This window comes from Rhinatrema bivittatum, chromosome 3 (genome assembly GCF_901001135.1).
Source record: "Rhinatrema bivittatum chromosome 3, aRhiBiv1.1, whole genome shotgun sequence".
Taxonomy (NCBI): domain Eukaryota; kingdom Metazoa; phylum Chordata; class Amphibia; order Gymnophiona; family Rhinatrematidae; genus Rhinatrema; species Rhinatrema bivittatum.
This window is the reverse complement of record NC_042617.1, coordinates 298,484,721-298,504,211: the sequence shown is the minus strand read 5'-3', so window position 1 is coordinate 298,504,211 and position 19,491 is coordinate 298,484,721. Positions and strand designations below refer to the sequence as shown.

The following is a 19,491-nucleotide window of genomic DNA, read 5'->3' as shown; positions in this document are numbered from 1 at the left end:
AAAAGAAAAAAAAAAAAACCCACACACCTTGCTTCATAATTTCCAGTACTTGAATGGAAAGTTTACTTATAAACCAGACACTAAGCAGGCTCTATTTTGTTAAATATTCTATACCATTGTTTCACAGCTTGCAGTGGTGTATGAGATAATACACATAGAAAGTATAGTAATAAAACAGTCCAGGCAATTTAGTTGAAAAGTATTTAGCACTCACTATCTAAAATCTTCAGATTAGACTTCTTAGTGCTCCTTCTCTAAGCCAGTGAAGATGACATGTCCATGATATAAGACTAGAGGAGTGTGTATTCTAATTTGGCTCAAAAGTGACAACTGGACATGAGACAGGCGGTCTTATGGACCATCATATACTGTTTTTGTGAGTAATGTTTATTAGAATTCAACAAAAACAATAAACAGAATACACATACAACTTTACAGTGCTTTCATATGCCTAGCACAAAACACAAATTTCAAAAAACAAAAAAAGAATATATGAACTATAACCATCTAATTACAATTCTCGCCAAAACAAAAACAGTAGCACATTATGCATTACAAAGGGCACCAAGAGGGTGACACCACAAGGAGCTGAAGGGTGGCAAATAAGGGAACAGGTGTAAATTTAGATGAGAACCCATAAACCATGGACCTCAGGAGCCAGTGTGTTGAGTTTGGACCCATTGTGCTAAAAGTTCCCAGGTCGCCTGAAAAGTAGGGAGACAATTGTGTCTACTAGCCGTAAGGTGTGCTAAATGGTAACAGGAATACAGACGAACAACCTTCGCGACTGAGGGTAGCTCAGCTTCCCTCCAAAGTAAAGCTAGTTCCATTCTGGCTGGTATGAAAAATGTGATGACAGAGGCTGTGCATATTTGTTTAAATCAGGTCTGGGAATACTTAGTAGGACATAGGTTGGATCTCTGTTAAGGCAATAGACTGGGTTACCCACTGAAAAAGCTGTCCCAAAAATGAAACAGCCTTCTCACATTTCTACCATAGATGAAGGTACCAGTGTAACCACATTTCCTCCATCAAAGGTCAGATACATGAGCTTACATACCAACGATATAAAAGTTTGTAACAGTTCTCTTGTAAGGAAGCAGAAACTGAGCACTTTCTAGTGTGAATATAAACTAGATCCCATTCATCAACACTCAAATGATCTCCGAAATCTTGATCCCAGGCTTTAAATATGAGTGTGTTTCAGGCAACTGACCATCGAGGATGTCATAGGTTTTTTTGGTATCAGCCCTCACATATGATCAGCTTGATCACAAAAGGTCTCAAACAGGGACATGCTCTTGCTTAATAGGCCTTAATGTCTGATGGATTCTAAAAAATGCTTAAATTGGGCATAACCCAAAAAAGTGACCTGTTATATGATACCTATCCTGCAGCTCATGAAATCATAGTAGGGAGCTCTGAAAAAAACAAAATGGTCAATACGTGAAACACCAGAAGCTATCCAACTTTTATAAGTAGGGGACTGCAACCCAGCCGGGAAATTAGTGTTATGAAAGAGGTGGGTGAGAGGAAAGTAGGTATCAAAACCAACCAATTTAAATTTACACTGGGACCATACTCTCAAGGTACTAAGCAAAGCAAAGGGTATGCAGTTAAGTAGGCGCCAAGATGATTTGGGTTGCCAAGGAAGAACAGATAAAGGCATGGTCCCCACCAGTGCTTGTTCCAGGAGAATCCACTGAGGAATGTACTTCTTTCTATGCATTTCAATCAGGGGGTGAAGTTGGGAAGCAGCAAAGTACCAGACAAGGTTGAAAACCCCCAATCCACCCCACGACTTAGGTTGGAGGGGGAAAAAAAAAAAAAAAAAAAGAGAGAGTTAGCCTTGCCACCCGAGGTCGCTTGCACCAGATAAAGCTTTGCAGATTATTCTAGAAGTACAGTTGGCACATCAAGTGAACCCTTGGAGGATACAGATATTGGTACCTATCAGATAATCCCTAAAGAAGAAAGTACACCTAAAGTTAAGACAGTTGAAGCTGGAAAACAGGATACTATAAGAACTAATCTTAAAACCTCCTAGTATTAGACTGGAAAGTTTATGGAACTTTATTGCAAAATTGGATGCTTCAATTGTTAAATTAACAGAAGACGTTAGAGAAACAAATAATTCCCTTAAGGAGAATATAGAAAAAATAGAAGATCAAAGGAAAATTAATGAGATAGATAAGAGATGTGAGCAAATTGAAAAGATTCAAGAACATCAAATTAAAACGGAAGATGAATTTCATAGAAAATTTGAAAACTTAGAAAATAGTATAAGAGCTTTAAATTTAAGGGTTACTAACTTTTCTGTCACAAATTCTTAAAATTCCAGTCTCAAGTTATCTAGTTATTGTCAGGGCTTTTTATGTAGATGTAAAGAAAAAAAAAAAAAAAAGAACAGGAGGAGTTAGAACAAATACAAGCATTAGCAGAGAGAGAACTAATAGGGTTAGAGCAGGAACCTCCATTAGAACCATCAATTAATGTTTCTGATTTGTTACAAAAATCCCAAGAAGAGTTAGAAATTATAAATAGAGGTACATTGTTAATACAGTTTGCCTTTACTACAGACAAGGATATCATAAAATTATTTTTTCATAATAGATCTAAAATGTTTTATGGACAGAAATATGGATGTTCCCTGATTTGGTAAAGAGTACTCAGCTCCATTATTTATTCAATAGATTTTATATACCGTCGTTCATATGGTAGTTATATCACAACGGTGTACAAATATTTATATCTAAAATAACAGTGTTATCCATAGTATAATACAATAAAATCAACATTTTTAAATAACTACCTAAAACAAGTCTAAATCTTAACTTCATTTCTGTATCACATAATTATGGTTCAGGCTCTGGATGTAAAAGCTTGCTCAAAGAGCCAGGTCTTTAAACATTTCTTAAATTTCTTAAATTCAGTTTCAAGCCGCAGCTCAGATAGTAAAGTGTTCCATGTATTTGGGCCTGCTATTGAAATAACTATCACGAACTAAGTCAAGATGTGCAATGTTTAGTGATGGAACCGAAAGAAGTCCTTTATTAGCGGATCTTAAGGAACGTTGGGGTGTGTGCATGTGGATAGAGAAATTTAGCCAGACTTATGACTAAATAGGAAGAGATTTTTAACTTTAAGACAAGAAGTAGTAGATAAGGGAGGTTTCTTCTTATTAAAATACCCCTGCAGATGTGTTATCAAATGTGTGTGTGTGGGGGGAGGGGGGGATTATTCATTTTAGACCCAGACCAGCTTAGAAATTTTCTCGGGGGAAATATCTGGTTAGAATAGAATTTGAAGGGGAACCCCATGGCATTTGCTTAATATGTTGATCTTTACTACCCAGTTATTTCACTTGTGGTTTCCTGATAGAGGATAAGAATACATAAGAAATTGCCATGCTGGGTCAGACCAAGAGTCCATCAAGCCCAGCATCCTGTTTCCAACAGAGGCCAAACCAAGCCACAAGAGCCTGGCAATTACCCAAACACTAAGAAGATCCCATGCTACTGATGCAATTAATAGCAGTGGCTATTCCCTAAATAAACTTGATTAATAGCTGTTAATGGACTTCTCCAAGAACTTATTCAAACCTTTTTTGAGCCCAGCTACACTAACTGCACTAACCACATCCTCTGGCAACAAATTCCAGAGCTTAATTGTGCGTTGAGTGAAAAAGAATTTTCTCCGATTAGTCTTAAAGTTGCTACTTGCTAACTTCATGGAATGCCCCCTAGTCCTATTATTCGAAAGTGTAAATAACATACTCTTAAATTTTCCTATATTTAGTTTAGAACAAGTAATAAATGATACATTTTTTCTTATTTTGTAATTTCAATCTTGTTCTGTAATTACAAATAAACAATTACACAAGTGTTATTTGAAAATTCATAAGTTAAAAAAAAATATCATGGCACATTAGGTGATTTAACTCAGGTTTCCACTTCTAGAATAGAGGGTTGCCAAGAAATTGGAAGACAATTTAGTAGAAAAGTTTAATGGAGATATGGCATATCTAGGTTTCATTACACACAATAGGTGATATTCGTAATTGATTAGAAAGCCCAATCTCTGAAGGCAGTTGATTGTTTAGAGTAGCCTGATCAGAGGCTACTAAAGTCGTCCAGATAGGGAAAAATCTGGATTGAGCGCTGTCTGAGGTAAGCCACCACCACTGCTAAACATTTTGTGAATACTCCCGGGGTTGAAGACAGGCCAAAGGGTAGAACCTTGTATTGATAGTGGCTGTTTTGAGCTTGAAAGCAAAAGGTAGTGCCAGGAAGAAGGGTGCATGCGGATATTTCACAACGTATTTAATTTAATACCCTTGTAAGGCTTCTCTTTTTCCAGCTGAACCAGCTTCCAAGTTCAAGGTCCTTGTTATTATGTAACTTTTGGCTTCTCTGCTTTGTCTCCGCTAATTATAAAAAAAAGTTGTTCCTTATGTTACGTTATGTTATACTGATCTACCCCTGTTCGATGTAAACCGACCTGATAGGGTATTCAACCTTGAAGGCCGGTATAGAAAAATGTTAAATAATAAATAGATAAATATATGGGAGTAAGCATCCTTCAGGTCTATGGAACACAGCCAGTCGTTGGGTTGTAGGAGGGAAGGATACTTTTGAGAGAGGTCATCTTGAATTTTTCTTTTTGAATGTGTCTATTGAGGTGCAGTAAGTCTAAGATGGGTCGAAGACCTCCGGACTTTTTTGAAATGAGAAAATAGTGGGAGTAGAATCCTTGATTTTCCCGTGATATCTGAATTCTTTGAATAGATTTCTGGATCTGTAGATTTTGTAACTGTTCTTGAAGGTACAGGAGTGGGTTGATGCACTTCGGAGGGGAGGTACATGAGGGAGGCATGGAAGAGTCAGAAGTTTTATTCGATAACCTTCTCTGATGATGTTCAGCACCCAACAATCTGAGGTAATCACCTCCCAATTGGCATAAAAATGTTGAAGGCGACCCCCTATGTATGGCAGTGGAGGTGGCTCGGGATAGCTCAAAAAGATGGAATCTATTTTTGAGGAGCTGTTGGTGCTTGCTTTTGTGGTCGTCCACGGGATTGATGAGTTTGAGATTGGTATCTTTGGTGGGAATAATTCCATGCTCGATAGGTATTGTGTGGTTTAAAGGGCACCCTTGAATAGAATTTTTTCTTGGAGTCCGTTGGAGATGTTAGTGACAGTACAGCCATATTCTGTTCTTTTAAAAGGGTAACAGTTTCCCCAAATTTATTCCCAAAAAGATAGTCTCCTAGACAAGGTATGTCAACTAACTTGTCGTGAACGTATTCTCTTATTGCGTTCGCTCTCAACCATGCCATGCGTCGTGCTGCTATAGCCGTAGCTGAAGATCTTGCAGAGGACTCAAATGACTCATATACAGAATGAAGTAAATGTCGAAGACCTTCTTCCATGTCTGTAAATGGTTGTGGTAGGGTGTTATCAGAAGCTAAACATAATGGACGTAATCTCTGGAGACATTCAAATAAATACTGGATTATGTAAAATTGATGGTGTTGAATTTTTGTTGCTAGCATGGACGAGTGGTACACTTTGCGGCTGAAGTCATCCATAGATTTATGGTCCTTGCCTGGTGGTGAATTGGCAGGAAGTTTTGTTCTTCTGGCCTTTGATAGTGCAGATTCCACTACTATTGAGTTGTGGGGTAATTGTGTGGAATTGTAAATTGTTGAATTTCACATACGGTACTTTCTGGATGAGGCTGTGGTGGTAAAGAGTTTCTCCCACATTTTACGAAGAACTGCATCCAGTACTGCATGTGGTGGCAGAGCTGTTGGCTCTAGAGGCATTTCAAATATTTTCAGTATTCCTAGAACCTCTGATCTTGGATCAGGTATCTTTCCTGGATTGGATAAATTTCTGGAGGCGAAGTCCATTACCTAAGTTGATTTAGAAAATAAGCCACTGCTATTACTAGCAACACTAACATGGAATAGACTTCGTTTTTGGGTACTTGCCAGGTTCTTATGGCCTGGATTGGCCACTGTTGGAAACAGGATGCTGGGCTTGATGGATCCTTGGTCTGATCCAGTATGGCATGTTCTTAATATTTAAGAGATCCTACTTTCTCGATGAACTTTGCAAAGGACAGGTCTTCGGGAGGGGAATAAGGTTCCGGGAGACCTTCAGGAGGGTCAGATGGGAATCCGGTGGATGAGCCAGGTGAAAGTCCATTGCAAATCCAGAGAACCTGGCCAGTCTGGGATTGGAGATGGTGCTGTTGGCTGAGTTGGACAGAGAGGACTCAGTACTGCAGGTGGCAAAGGTTGAGAAGGTGCAACTGGAGACTGATGATGTGCTGACTCCGAATCTTGGAAAAAAGTATGTGATGCCTGCGTAATTTGTAACATTGCTTTCGATGCGAGATGTCGAGGTTGTGAAGGTCCTGGAGGCAGTGCTGCTAGGATCAAGTCTTGAGGAGGCAGGTACGGCGTTGGAAGATGAGGGGATTGTGGTCTACTATGTGAAGACCAATCAGATTCAGAACCTTCGCTACGTGAAGGGTCATGGCTAGATACTAGTTCCACATCTAGTTCGGAGTGTCTCTGGAGTCTTTGATGACTCCATATATTTTGTTTTGTTTGTCTTTTTAAGATGTTTCTGACTATGCAGTGAAGACAGACGAGATAGGTGTTGGAATCTGAGGTTGCATTGCGAGCATCGCACATTTTGAGTTACCATGCTTCGATGTATCACGCACTGTGTGCGCAGCGTGCTTCAACGCGTCGTGTTTTGGTTTGACATCTGACACGCAGTGTTGTGCGCCATGCGGCGATGCACCGTGCTTTGATGCACCATGCGCCGATGCGATGTGTCCTGATGCGCCATATGCTTAGTTCGTTTAGATTTTCCATGCTCAGACTTTTTTGGCGTCGAGGAGTGGGAGCGAACAGGTACAGGGCCCTGTGTGAGAGGAGTCGAGGCCTCAACGCCCTTCACCAGCCCTGGTGGTATTTCCGACCTGGCCGAGGCACCCTCCAATGAAGCTGACCTTTTGGCTGGGTTCTTCTTTGATCTGGCGAAGACTGTTGATGGTGACTTCAAAACGTGCAATTTTTTTAGCACGTTGTCTTTGGGCCCGGGGAGACATATGACCAGTCTAGACATGAGGCTTGGTCGTGCTCCGGGCCCAGGCAAATATAGCAGTAATTATGTTCATCTGTTATGGACATAATTTTACCACATTGGCAGTACTTTAATCCAGATGGCTTAGGAACCATCACTGCCAAGGAAAAAATGGAGAAAAATAAAAAAAAAAACCAAAAAAAAAACAAACAAACCTCTTCAGAGACGAGGAGAGAATCCCCACGTGCAGTCCTGCTCAAGGAAAAGAGACTGAGGTAACAAGGCAATCATGTGGGAAGCTCACCGTGCAGCTGTACAGAATTCAAAACTCTGTATTAACTGAGAAAACTCCGCCTGACTGGTCGAGACACGCTCCCAGTCAACATGGCTAATTCAGCCCTGCTATCGACGGGAAAGTCTTATTTCAAGCACATGGTGCAGCCAGGTGGAAAGCATGGAGTTGGGAAGGCCATAAATAGAGTGACTTCTCTGATAAGTGGCATGCACGAGGAGTTAATGTAGAGAGAAACAGAGGTAGCGAGGAGCTGCTGAGTGAAAGTACTTGGACTTATTGTTCAGCCTGTGAAGAGGCAAGACCAACACCACACACACTACCATTCCTCAAAAACAAATATAAATAGATAAAAAATAAATTAAAAAAAAAACACCCACAGTTTTAATTATTGGGCATTCTAAGGATAAAAAGCCCCTGCTCTTCATACCTGGGAACTTCAGATTTTCAATCGCAGATTAGTAACAGGTATGGTAGGACAAACTTTCTCCTCTCTCTTTTGTATACACACATTTGCCTCCTTCCAACAGGGCCAGCACTACTCTTGCTTTTCTTCTGGTCATGAGCCCTGGCCGATGAACCTTTCCTGCCATGCAGGTCCATGAGTGTCCTCATTCAGGTCCACACAGGTGGGATGTAGTAAGCACAATCTCCACAGTGCTGCCACCTTAGGAGCCCATCGTTGATCTGCAGTTTAGGAAGATGCTAAACAAGGCCACTGGAAGCACCAAGTCCTTCCACCAGCCCCGACTCCCTGAATTAACTCAGGAGCCAGTCCGACGGTGCCCCCTCGCCCAGCTTGTTATACCACTGCCTCACATCCCCAATGTGTGTATGTGATAGAGGCTGTTTCTACCTGCTGCAAGGACAAGTGGGGTTTAAGAAGACCTGCTAGCTTCAGTGCTCCCTGGCTACAGACCTGTGGCAGGACTGCCACTGCCATCATCATGGCACCAACACAGCCAAGTCAGACAAGCTCCGATAGCTGCTGCTTCACACCCTTACAGCTGCCAGTGCCACCTCACTGGCAGGCTCAGGTTCTGGCTCTGTGCCCTCTTGTCTCCTGCTCCATTGCTTGTTCAGGGTTAAATATTATAATTTAACTAGATTCAAAGGATATAAATATTGCAAAAAATTATTTTCATGTGTGTATATACACAAATACAGGCACCCACACTCCCCCACATTAATCACTCTTGACTCATGAAAGCTCACATTACAGAATCTCTGCACAATAAAAAACTGGCAGTTGTCACAATAACTAGGAACTGCATAAGCTAAGGACTGTTATGCACAGACAGTCATTAAATTAAGTTTAACAAAATGTGGGCAACAACCCAATTAATAGCAATATTTTTTTTTATATTGGATTACAAATATTGGAGCAATCCAGCTTATCCTTGTGCATAGATTTGCTAGAATGTGTTTACAACAAAGACAAAGTAAATATTTCTACAGCGTTTGCGTTGTTTAATTTCAATATACATGCACTGTAATTACTATTTAAACACAATTTGCTGTGTAGCACCTGAGGCTTTATTTACATTGCCAAAGATCAGCCAGGTAGATCAAGTCACTGACAGTCAAAGCTATTAGATTCAGAAAAGAAAAAAAAAAAGCCACACACAGAAGCGTTATGTACTGTGTTTATTTTCAAAGTACTCCAGGATGGGGCTTCATTTAAAGAGGTAATAAAAGCTTTACAGCTGCAAGTAGAAAACCATGATCATTGTTAATCTTTTTTGGATAGAGCCAACCCATTTATTTTTTTAATGTGACACTTAGAGAAATCATGAAAGCCTGCAGGAAATTTCAATCAGCACCACAGCTGACATGATAGTATAGCTTAAAAGCAGAGTCACTGCTCGATTCCTCTAAACACAAGCATGTTTTTTCTTGGGGCTCTCATTCGGTCCTACTCCTAAACCTCCTCACCTCCTCTTAACCTCATTCTCACTTTCAAAATAAGAGGGGCAAATGTTATTGTGGCCACACCTATTCTACACTGGAAAGGAAAGCCAGAAGACAAATGCCTGGTTTTCAGCTGGGTCCCAGACTTAGGAGGAGGTAAGACTTGCCCAAGAAGGAGAGTGAGTGGCAGAGCAGGTTTGGACTCCCATTCCATGACTTGTCCTGAATCAATCCACAGCTCTTTAGCCAAAAGAGCTAAGGTTCTCAACCTTGCATGATCACTGTACCCCTCAAAGTGGTCTCATGAACCTCCCTACACAGGTTACAATTTATAGCAAATTCTAAACTTGTGTTATTTTCTCTACCTTAATTGTTCTGTCCCCTTGGTCTCTTCTACCTTTGTTTCCTGATTTTCCATTTTCTTTCCTTCTATGCTTCTTTCATCCCTCTGACTTCAGATCCTTCTTTTAATCTCATTTCTCTTTCAACTATATTTTTGATTCACCTTGTCTCTTCCCAATTCTCATTCATCTCATTTCCCACTCACTTCCCTGTCTTCCCCCAACTCCTCCTTTTATTTGGTGGCTCTCAGCCCTCCCTCTCCCCAAACCTCTCCCCTCACTTCCCAGCCCTCTGATCGCCCCATCTCTGGCTTACCCTACCACCCATACCTCCTAATCCTCAATCCTCCTCTGATTCTCTCTCCCTACTTTGTCCCAGCCTTCCATGTCTCAATCTCCTACCACTCTGCAACAAACCAGCCTTACACATCCCCTCTCCCCCCTGTCTGCTCTCCAAGCCCCATCTTCCTAGTCTCAGCCCTTCTTCTGTGGCAACTGGAGAGCAGCAATAGAGCAACTGCAAGCACAGGAACCACCAGCCACAGGACTAAAGCAGAGACAGCAGGTACTGAGAGGGCCAGGGAAAGCTATGCTTTCTGTCTCCACAGCAACTTTTTCTTCCTGCCCTTGTGTAAACTTTATTTCCATTCCGGGAACTCTGGCCGTAGGGAGCTAGGAATAAGCTCTGGAAAGAGAAAGCACAATGCTTTCACTGTCCCCTACAGCGCCTGCTGTCTCTGCTTTAGTTCCGCAGCCAGCTGCCTGTCATGCTTCTCTTGTGCTAGTGAGGAACACGTCAGGCTCCTCTCTCCCGAGCAGCAGCAGCAGCAGCGATACCGCACATCTCCATTTTACTTCAGGCCAGAACACGGCAGGTGACGGGAAATCCAAATCTTCCACTTAGGGTACCCGCTTTGTGCCTCAGGGATGAATGGTAACTCTGAAGTTTGGATTCCTCTCCCCTACGGTGGTGGTTGATGTGTACCACCCAACAGGCTTCCAAGTACTCCCAGGGGACTATGCACCTCTGCGTAAGAATCCTTGCACTCCGTTCAGGATATGGTGACACTAAACATCACTATGAGGTCTGTATGAAACATTTATTTATTTATTTATTTATTGTTTTTGTTATACCGAGTTTCATGACAGGCATCACATCAACCCGGTTTACAATTAACAAAGTGTGAAAAGCATAACGTAGCGTAGTAAACAATATTCTCAATAAAAACCTTGAACTTTAAATACAGGGAATCAGAAAAAGGATGTGAGAAAGTTACAATAAAACAGGGAAAAATTAACTTGGAACTGGAAGGGGGGAGAGAAAAGAACAGAGCAATATTTACATATCAGCACAGCTGCACCCAAAATGTAACACGATGAGCAGCCTTAAATAAAACTAAACCTCCTCCAACAAAAACACAAAAAAGGCGTACTCAGCAACAGATTTAAATTCCTGGATGCTCTTAGGCATGGGGACAGCAGCTGCTCCTTATCCCCCTCCCCCAAAGATGGTGTGGCACCACAGATGATGTAAAACAAACTAAATCACAAAGCCTCCAAGCTCTACCCTACCAACTGAATCAACTAAGCAGGGATTAGCAACTCTGGTCCTGGAATACCACCAACAGGTCTGTTTTTCCACAATGAATGTACAGGGAAGATATTTATATACACTGGAGGCAAGTGCATACAAACATACCTCATGCATGTTCATTGTGGATATCCTGAAAAGCAGACCTGTTGGTGGTATTCCAGGAACAGAGTTGCCTACCTCTGACCTAAAAGGATATTTTACTAGTACTCTGGAGACCAGGGCCGGTGCAAGGGTATTAGGTGACCCTTGCGCTACCCCCCCTCTCCCCACCCCCCCCCACACACACACCTGTTTCAGTGCCGACTGTGTGCTTCTCAGGGCACACAGTCTATTTCTCTTTGAAATGAGTGGGATAGGCCCCTCTCAGGGCACACCACGTGGCTGCTTTTTGGCGCCCCCCTTCGGCTCGGCGCCCTAGGCAACCGTCAAAGTTCAGCTAATGGATGTGCCAGCCCTGCTGGAGACCATTACATAAGTAAAATTAAATATTCAAGAAAAACAGCTGCTCAGTGATAATTCAAGTAGAGAATACCAGGCAAAACAAAAAGCTCTTCCATGTTTCAATGGCTGTACATGCATTAGAAGCCTTCACCAAGACTTATGTTCTTATGCACTTGTAGAAATCTTTTATAAAATCCAAGAAAAAAAAAACAGATTGAGAAATTCCATCGAGTTTTCAACCCTATCACATGGCTTATTTAAAACAGCTTAAAATTTTCAATCTTACTCTTCATAAAGTTAATAGGTTGAATTTTAATCAATGTTGAGAAGAAAAAAATCGAAAGTAAACCGAGTAAGATTCATTCAGAAGATCATATTGAATTTGATACAAGGCCAAATGGATGTGAATCCATCAGTGTGGCAAAAATAAATTTTTTTAAGACCATCTGTGTTTGTAGAGCAGAGCTTACCAAACTGTGGGTCGGGACCTCAAATGGGTCAAACATCCTTCAGTTGGGGTCACAAATGCCTCAAGTGACAGCACTCTTTAGGTGCCAGCAGTAGCAGCATTAGTAGTGGAAGTCAGCATGGAGCCTGTAAATAAGCGCACACTCATAGGCTGTGCCGTGGCACAGCCCTTGCATGAGTTTCCGTAGTTGCAGGAAGCCCTGTGCAAGGAGGGATCAGAGCTGCTGCAGGGCCTGATGTGATCTGCATGCGGCAGCAGCTCGGGACCAGCCATGAAAGAAGGCGAGGGCTGTGTGTATGGCCAGTGGAGATTTTCACTGCCGCCCTCCCCTCACCAACCACTGAACCTAACCAAGAGAAAAATGTTGCCCCTGCATCAGCCTGCTCTCTTCCCACTGATATCATCCACCTTTTGCCCAAAGCCCATTTGCCCAGAGCCCATTGACTCTGGCCAGTGAGATGTTTGGAAGAGGGGCTATTTGAAGAAAGGGAGGAGAGGCAAAAGGGTTTATGTGGGATAAGGTAGGGAGGGATTACTTCTGGAGAGAAAAGGAATGACAGAAGATCAACTGAGGGATGGAAAAAGAATGGAGATGTGAAAAAAGGGTTGGAGGAAGGAGATGAAGCGGATGACAGAATCAACTGGGAGATGTGAAAAGGACTGGAGGAGGTGAGAGAAGGGGTGGGCTGGGGAGTGAGATACAGAGATTGAGGGGGAGGAGGTTAAGAGAGGGCATTAGATGGAGTACAGGAAGGGTGAGGAGGAGTGATTGATGGAGGGGAACTGCATCACTGCCAATTTGTTTTGGTCATCCTCTGGGCATACTTTGGAACTCTGGATTTGGCCTGGAGACTCGAATTCTGATTGAATTGCCGGATCTCCGGACCAACACCGGATAACTCCAGGTGCCCTGATGCAGAAGGCCGGAAGAAAAAGGGTCTGGAGCAGCGCAGGCTCAAGGAAGGAGGAGCGTCAGCACCTGTACCTCAGGAAAATGACACGAAAAGCGAAATGCGCAGGAGCGTTGCCTCCCCGCAGGAAACAAGAAACTGCAGATGCAGGAGCAACAACGTCGGGCTGTGCGCTGAAAATAAAACAAGGGCAGAGCAGTCCGAAACTGCAGGAGGAGGAAGTGAAGCACATGTCCTGCGGGCCTGGGAAAAGAGGAGGCTCCTGTGGCTAATAAGAATCGAGGTGAGAAGAGAGAATGAGAGTGCATATGTGTGTGTGTGTGTGTGTAAGAAGGAGAGAACTGAGTGTGTATTCATTTACTGGCATATGTGGAAAAGGGAGAGGAGTGTGCATGTATATATATGGAAGAGGAAGAGAAGTGAGTTTGTGTGTGTGGAAGAAGAGAAATGAGTGAGTGTATGTATATCCGAGTGCATGTATGTGGTGGAACAAGGACAGACATGAGTGTGCATATGTATGCAGACAAGGGAGAGAAATGAATGAGTGTGTGAGAATAAGCATACATGCAAGTGTGCTAATGTGTGAGAGAAAGTTTGTGCGCATGCTATCGCCTCCCCCCCCCCCACCACCTCAACAATCTCAGGGTGACAGGAAAATCAAGAGTTCCCAGGTATGCCTCTGGGGTCATATGAATTTTCAAGTTCCCATCTGGGATCACAAGATAAAAATTTGGGAAGCCCTGTTGTAGAGTGATATTATCCAATAATTATTCTCTCTCAGAATATGAAAAGGACCCATGGTCTCAAAATCATGTACTGTATCTGAATACATTTTCATCTTGGCCTATTAAAAGGTATCACAACCTCCACTGCACCAGTTTTGGGTTTGTTTTAAACACAATACAAATTACTAGTATTCGTAGTACCATTATCTAATCATCAAATTAGAACCTTAATATTGATGTAGGCCTTTGTTGTTATGGAAAATGATGCCCCTAGTTAATATTACCAAACAGAGTTCTCAACTTAGAAAGAATGTTTTGGATCATGACCTGAAATACCATTTCCCTATCTGGTTATCACCTGGGAAAAGGCCTTTGGATCAGGATCCAATTTCTCTTTTATATAAAAAAAATAAAAGGACAAACTAAAACCTTGAACCATCTATTTATTTATTTGGCATTTTTTTATATACCGAGGTATAGCATAGTTGCCTTCACTCCGGTTTACATACAGAACAACTTGTTACATTGAAAGATTTTAAACTTTAAATTTAACAATAGTGGGAAATGGAACCAAAAAGAAGAGGTATGAACAAAAAACATAGTGTAAACAGGGTAGATACACTGAATAGATAGGCAGAGATAACTGAGTTCTTCAAAAAGGAGGCATCAGTGGCTTGAATCAGTAGAGATTGTCCAAATGGAATATTTAGAGTTGGCGGATAATGGGATTATAGTATAAAGTCATTGAGAGTTGTCCTTAAGAGTATGGTTGAGAAGCCAAGACTTTAGGTCTTTTTTGAAGGATTTTAAGTTTTCTTGCGCAGTGAGGAAGTGGGGTAGTGAATTCCATAGTTTTGGTTTGATGATGGAGAAGGCTCTGTTTCTGGTGGAGGATAATTTGGCATTTGGGAGTGAGGGAATCACAAGTTGAAGTTTACTAGAAGTTCTTGTTGTGCGTTGAGGGCGAAGTATGTGTAAAATGTCAAAGGCAGTGTAGTCGGTTTTGTAGATTGCATTGTGGATCAATGAAAGAACTTTGTATTCAATTCTTTTTTCTATTGGGAGCCATTGTAATTGGTTGAGGACAGGGGTAATGTGATCATATTTGCTTTTACCTGTTAGAAATCTGGCAGCAGCATTCTGAAGAAGCTGCAAGGGCCTCAAAGATGATTTTGGTAAACCAAAACTTGATTTTCATCCACTATTTTAGGTAAATCACAACTCAAGACATCTGATTTTGTTTTTTGTCTCTGTTCTGCATATTCCCTCCTCCCTTTTTGGTGTTCCTATTCAGTTGGTGGCAGAATTGCAAAAATAAAAAACCCACATAACACTAAAATGCGATTAAAAATATTCATGGAGTTTAACAAGCCAATAGTAATTCTCAATCCACACATTTTGTACCATTTAGGAACCAACAAAATGACAAGAACTAAACCAAGTACTAATATAAACATTTGAAATGGGGATACATTGGGACCTTCATTTTCAGTTTCTATTTTATTTTGCCTGGGAATTTTCATGTTAGAACAAAAATGAAATCAGTAGAAAAATTACTTTTCCACTGATTTTTCTTGCATGTATTAGATCAAAGTCATTTTTTTCCACTGACATTTTGTTATAACATTTAGAGTCCCTGACAAATAAAATAAAAATTGATAACGAAGGTCCCCAAGGATACATAATCTATCTACAGGAGCTTCAACAGAGACAAGCTAACAGTTGTATTCATCTCCATAATTGACAGTTTTAGATTTTGCACAGCAATAGCATCTGTCCTTAGTTTAAGGAAAAAAAATCCAATAATAAATACTTTACGTATTAGCCCACCTATCAGAACAATTCAAATTGATAACTAATCCTACTTACTCTAGAAACCAAGCCTGGGAATGAATATCTATATCATAGAATGCCAAACCTTCTCCGTACATCCCAGTTCAGTTTTAAATTGAAAGACAACACTAAAGTGAATATTGTCATTAAAATGACAAGAGGTGGCTGGAGCCTTATAGACTAACCAATTCGGTTGACATGGACTCTGTCCTGGAAAGCTCAGGCCTGAATAAATTGGTTAATCTATAAGGGGGGGGGGGGGGGGGGGCCCTTCATTTTCAGTTTATTTTGTCTGGGAGATTCAATGTTAGAACAAAAGAGAAATTTTTCTCCAGGTGTGTTTATACTGAGAAACATCAGGAAATATTTCTTCATGGAGAGAGTGGTGGATGCCTGGAATGCCCTTCCAGAGAAGGTAGAAGACGACAAAAACAATGAAAATTCAAAGGGGCATGGGATAAACACCGTGGATCTCAATAGGCTAGAGGATGGAAATGAGGAAGAGTGCGCATTGGGGTAACTTGCTGGTGCTGCAGTTACTATCCTTAACCAATAAGCCTTCATACTGTAACTTCGATTTTGTTCTCTGCCTCAACAGCAGGGGGTAAAAGGGTATTAGATTCAGGCAGCAACCAACCAGGGCCCAGACTTTTAAAGTCTGTAAAAGTAAGCATGGAGGTGATCTGCACAGGACCGCAGATACTATCAAACTTGCTGGGCAGACTGGAAGAACCATTTGGTCCTTTTCTGCCATCATTTCTGTTTTCTGTGTTATACCAAACTATTTTTCCACTACATATTTTGTTCTAACACTGAAATTCCCTGGTAACATAACTGAAAATGATAAGGGTCCCTATGTATAACATGCCATTCGCCTCTTGCCATTTTTACTACACCAGACTAACACGGCTATCCCTCTGAAACACTAGAACATACCACACTGGGTCAGACCAAGGGTCCATCAAGCCCAGCATCCTGTTTCCAACAGTGGCCAATCCAGGCCATAAGAACCTGGCAAGTACCCAAAAACTAAGTCTATTCCATGTTACCATTGCTAATGGCAGTGGCTATTCTCTAAGTCAACTCAATTAATAGCAGGTAATGGACTTCTCATCCAAGAACTTATCCAATCCTTTTTTAAACACAGCTATACTAACTGCACTAACCATATCCTCTGGCAACAAATTCCAGAGTTTAATTGTGCGTTGAGTGAAAAAGAACTCTCTCAGATTGGTTTTAAATGTGCCCCATGCTAACTTCATGGAGTGCCCCCTAGTCTTTCTACTATCCGAAAGAGTAAATAACCTATTCACATCTACCCGTTCCAGACCTCTCATGATTTTAAACACCTCTATCATATCCCCCCTCAGCCGTCTCTTCTCCAAGCTGAAAAGTCCTAACCTCTTTAGTCTTTCCTCATAGGGGAGCTGTTCCATTCCCCTTATCATTTTGGTAGCCCTTCTCTGTACCTTCTCCATCGGCGACCATAATTGTACAGAGTAGTTTCAGACTTTTGTTGTACCATTTTCCAGTTCTCTTTACAGCAGCATAATCAACATAACCGACCCCAGATCAGCATTACAATATCAGTTACAGGCTTGTACCCCCCCCCCCAAAAAAAGAGAGGGATAATAGAACACGAAGTCTCACTCCTTTCTAGCACGGTGTACTGGACTTCTTAAATGGAACAGCTCTGCAATTTTCCCCAAAATTCCTAACTTATTTAGAAAAAAAAAAAAAAAAAAGTTAAATAAGTTGCAACTGATACATTTTTCATTAAACTAAATATCTGGACCCTTAACTTTAGAGAGGAACTGTTCCCTTCATCAACTTATCTCAAGCTAAGCAGCTCACTTAAACACTTCCGCATTGAACTTGAACCCAAGGAAACTCCTCTCCCGGGGTGCACAGGAAGCGATCTGAAACCAGGCAAGACCACCAAACACTTTAAAGGGGATTTAGCGTCAAGTGCAACGTTGAGCAAAGCCAATAGATATTATGCGTGTAGAAAAATAATTAAAACCCCGCCATCGGACTGAGCACAGGAATAGGACGAAAACATTCAGCCGCTAGATAAACTAAGCAGCCAGCCCGAGAAAAGATAAACGACCATTGGACCACCCCCGACCACCAGATCCCTGCTATTCACGCTATCCAGACAACTCAATTTTAACAGACACGTCCCCAGCCACCGCTTTTCTGCGGGAATCAGTACCAAGTAAACATTATTATCGATTGTTACGGTTTCCACTCACCGATCAGCTCTCGCCGCCACCCTTCCCAGCCCGATTGACAGGACAAAAGCAACCGCCGTGCGTACTGGCGCGCTTTCGTTTGAATTCTTTCAGCTGCCCAATCATCGGTCACTTCCGGGGTAAGGGGCGGGACGTAGGTAGCCATGGCGATTCTAACGCTAGAGAGGGCCGGCGGAGCTGGTTAGAGACCACGTGGGAGCGAAGCAAGTAGTGGTTGTACTGCTGCGCGGTTTCTTCGCCCGCCTCATCTAGAATGCATGCAAGTGGCGTGTGTAGGGGTAAAGTCTAGCTGTGGATATAGGTGTGCTTTCAGAGGGGGCAGTGCTTCTCGACACGCTCCGGGCTGGTATGTTTCCATCACATTATTACTGTCTTATGTTGTGCAAGCACCCAACATTTGCTTTTATTGACATTTAGGACTTTGGATTCCATCCCGATTTCCTTCATGAAGAGCTGTTAGGAGGGAGGATTTTGTTGTGAAGGTTTGGCACTCGAGATAAGAGCCTTTTAAGTCTCTGCTCCAATGATATTTCTTTATGACCTAAAAAAATTCCCTCTGAAGCCCTTTGTGTGCATTCCCTCAGGCCGATGCAGTATCGTGCGCTGACTCTAACATGCAGGTTAATAAGCACTTGGACATGTATTTTGGACATGCATCCCTAACCCCTGATGCAATAAGGGGATCAGCGCATCCAAACTCGCACTTAGCGAATAGTGCTCATCACATGCAAATTCCATGTAGATGAGGCTATTAGCTATTATCCTGGGATGCAAAAAATCCCCGTGCACCCAAGGCGCACTTTTTGACCTGCCAAATTTTATGTCTGCCTGCGTGTCAAGAGCTCAACTTAAAACAAAAAAACTGCTTTTCTGTGGTTCCTCCTACCTAGTATTGTCGCTGTTACGGCTGTGGCTGCTGTGCTACCGCCTCACCACCAGGGGTCCCTCTAGTGCTGGCTCTCCTGACAGGCTCAGCCCATCTCCTATGTCCACTCTATGCTCTGGGTGTGCCCTTATAACCCTGCCTGACAGTTGCCTCTGTGCTTCGGCATCGAGCTCACCTGGGCTCCCTGCTCTAGCCTGCCTTGCGCGGCCTTCGGGCCTTTCCTTGCCTTGCGCGGCCTTCGGGCCTTTCCTTGCCTTGCGCGGCCTTCGGGCCTTTCCTTGCCTTGCGCGGCCTTCGGGCCTTTCCTTGCCTTGCGCGGCCTTCGGGCCTTTCCTTGCCTTGCGCGGCCTTTGGGCCTTCTTCCTTGATTTCCATACCTGGTCTACGGGCCTCCTGGGTGTGTGTGGCCTACGGGCCTTCTGACCTGCCTTGCTCCGCTTATGGTGTGTGGCCTACGGGCCTTCTTCCTTGATTTCCATACCTGGTCTACGGGCCTTCTGTGTGTGTGTGGCCTACGGGCCTTCTGACCTGCCTTGCTCCGCTTATGGTGTGTGGCCTACGGGCCTTCTGTGTGTGTGTGGCCTACGGGCCTTCTGACCTGCCTTGCTCCGCTTATGGTGTGTGGCCTACGGGCCTTCTGTGTGTGTGTGGCCTACGGGCCTTCTGACCTGTCTTGCTCCGCTTATGGTGTGTGGCCTACGGGCCTTCTGTGTGTGTGTGGCCTACGGGC

General features: G+C 42.6%; 1 protein-coding gene across 1 annotated transcript in view; it reads right to left on the bottom strand.

Annotated features, from left to right (window-relative positions):
* Nucleotides 1–17,993, bottom strand: part of RACGAP1 (Rac GTPase activating protein 1) — a 186,662-nt gene extending 168,669 nt beyond the window's left edge. The window contains exon 1 of the mRNA XM_029595020.1: nucleotides 17,876–17,993. The gene's annotated coding sequence lies outside the window, so the exon portion shown is untranslated. The remainder of the gene's footprint in view (nucleotides 1–17,875) is intronic.
* Nucleotides 17,994–19,491: the final 1,498 nt, after the last annotated feature.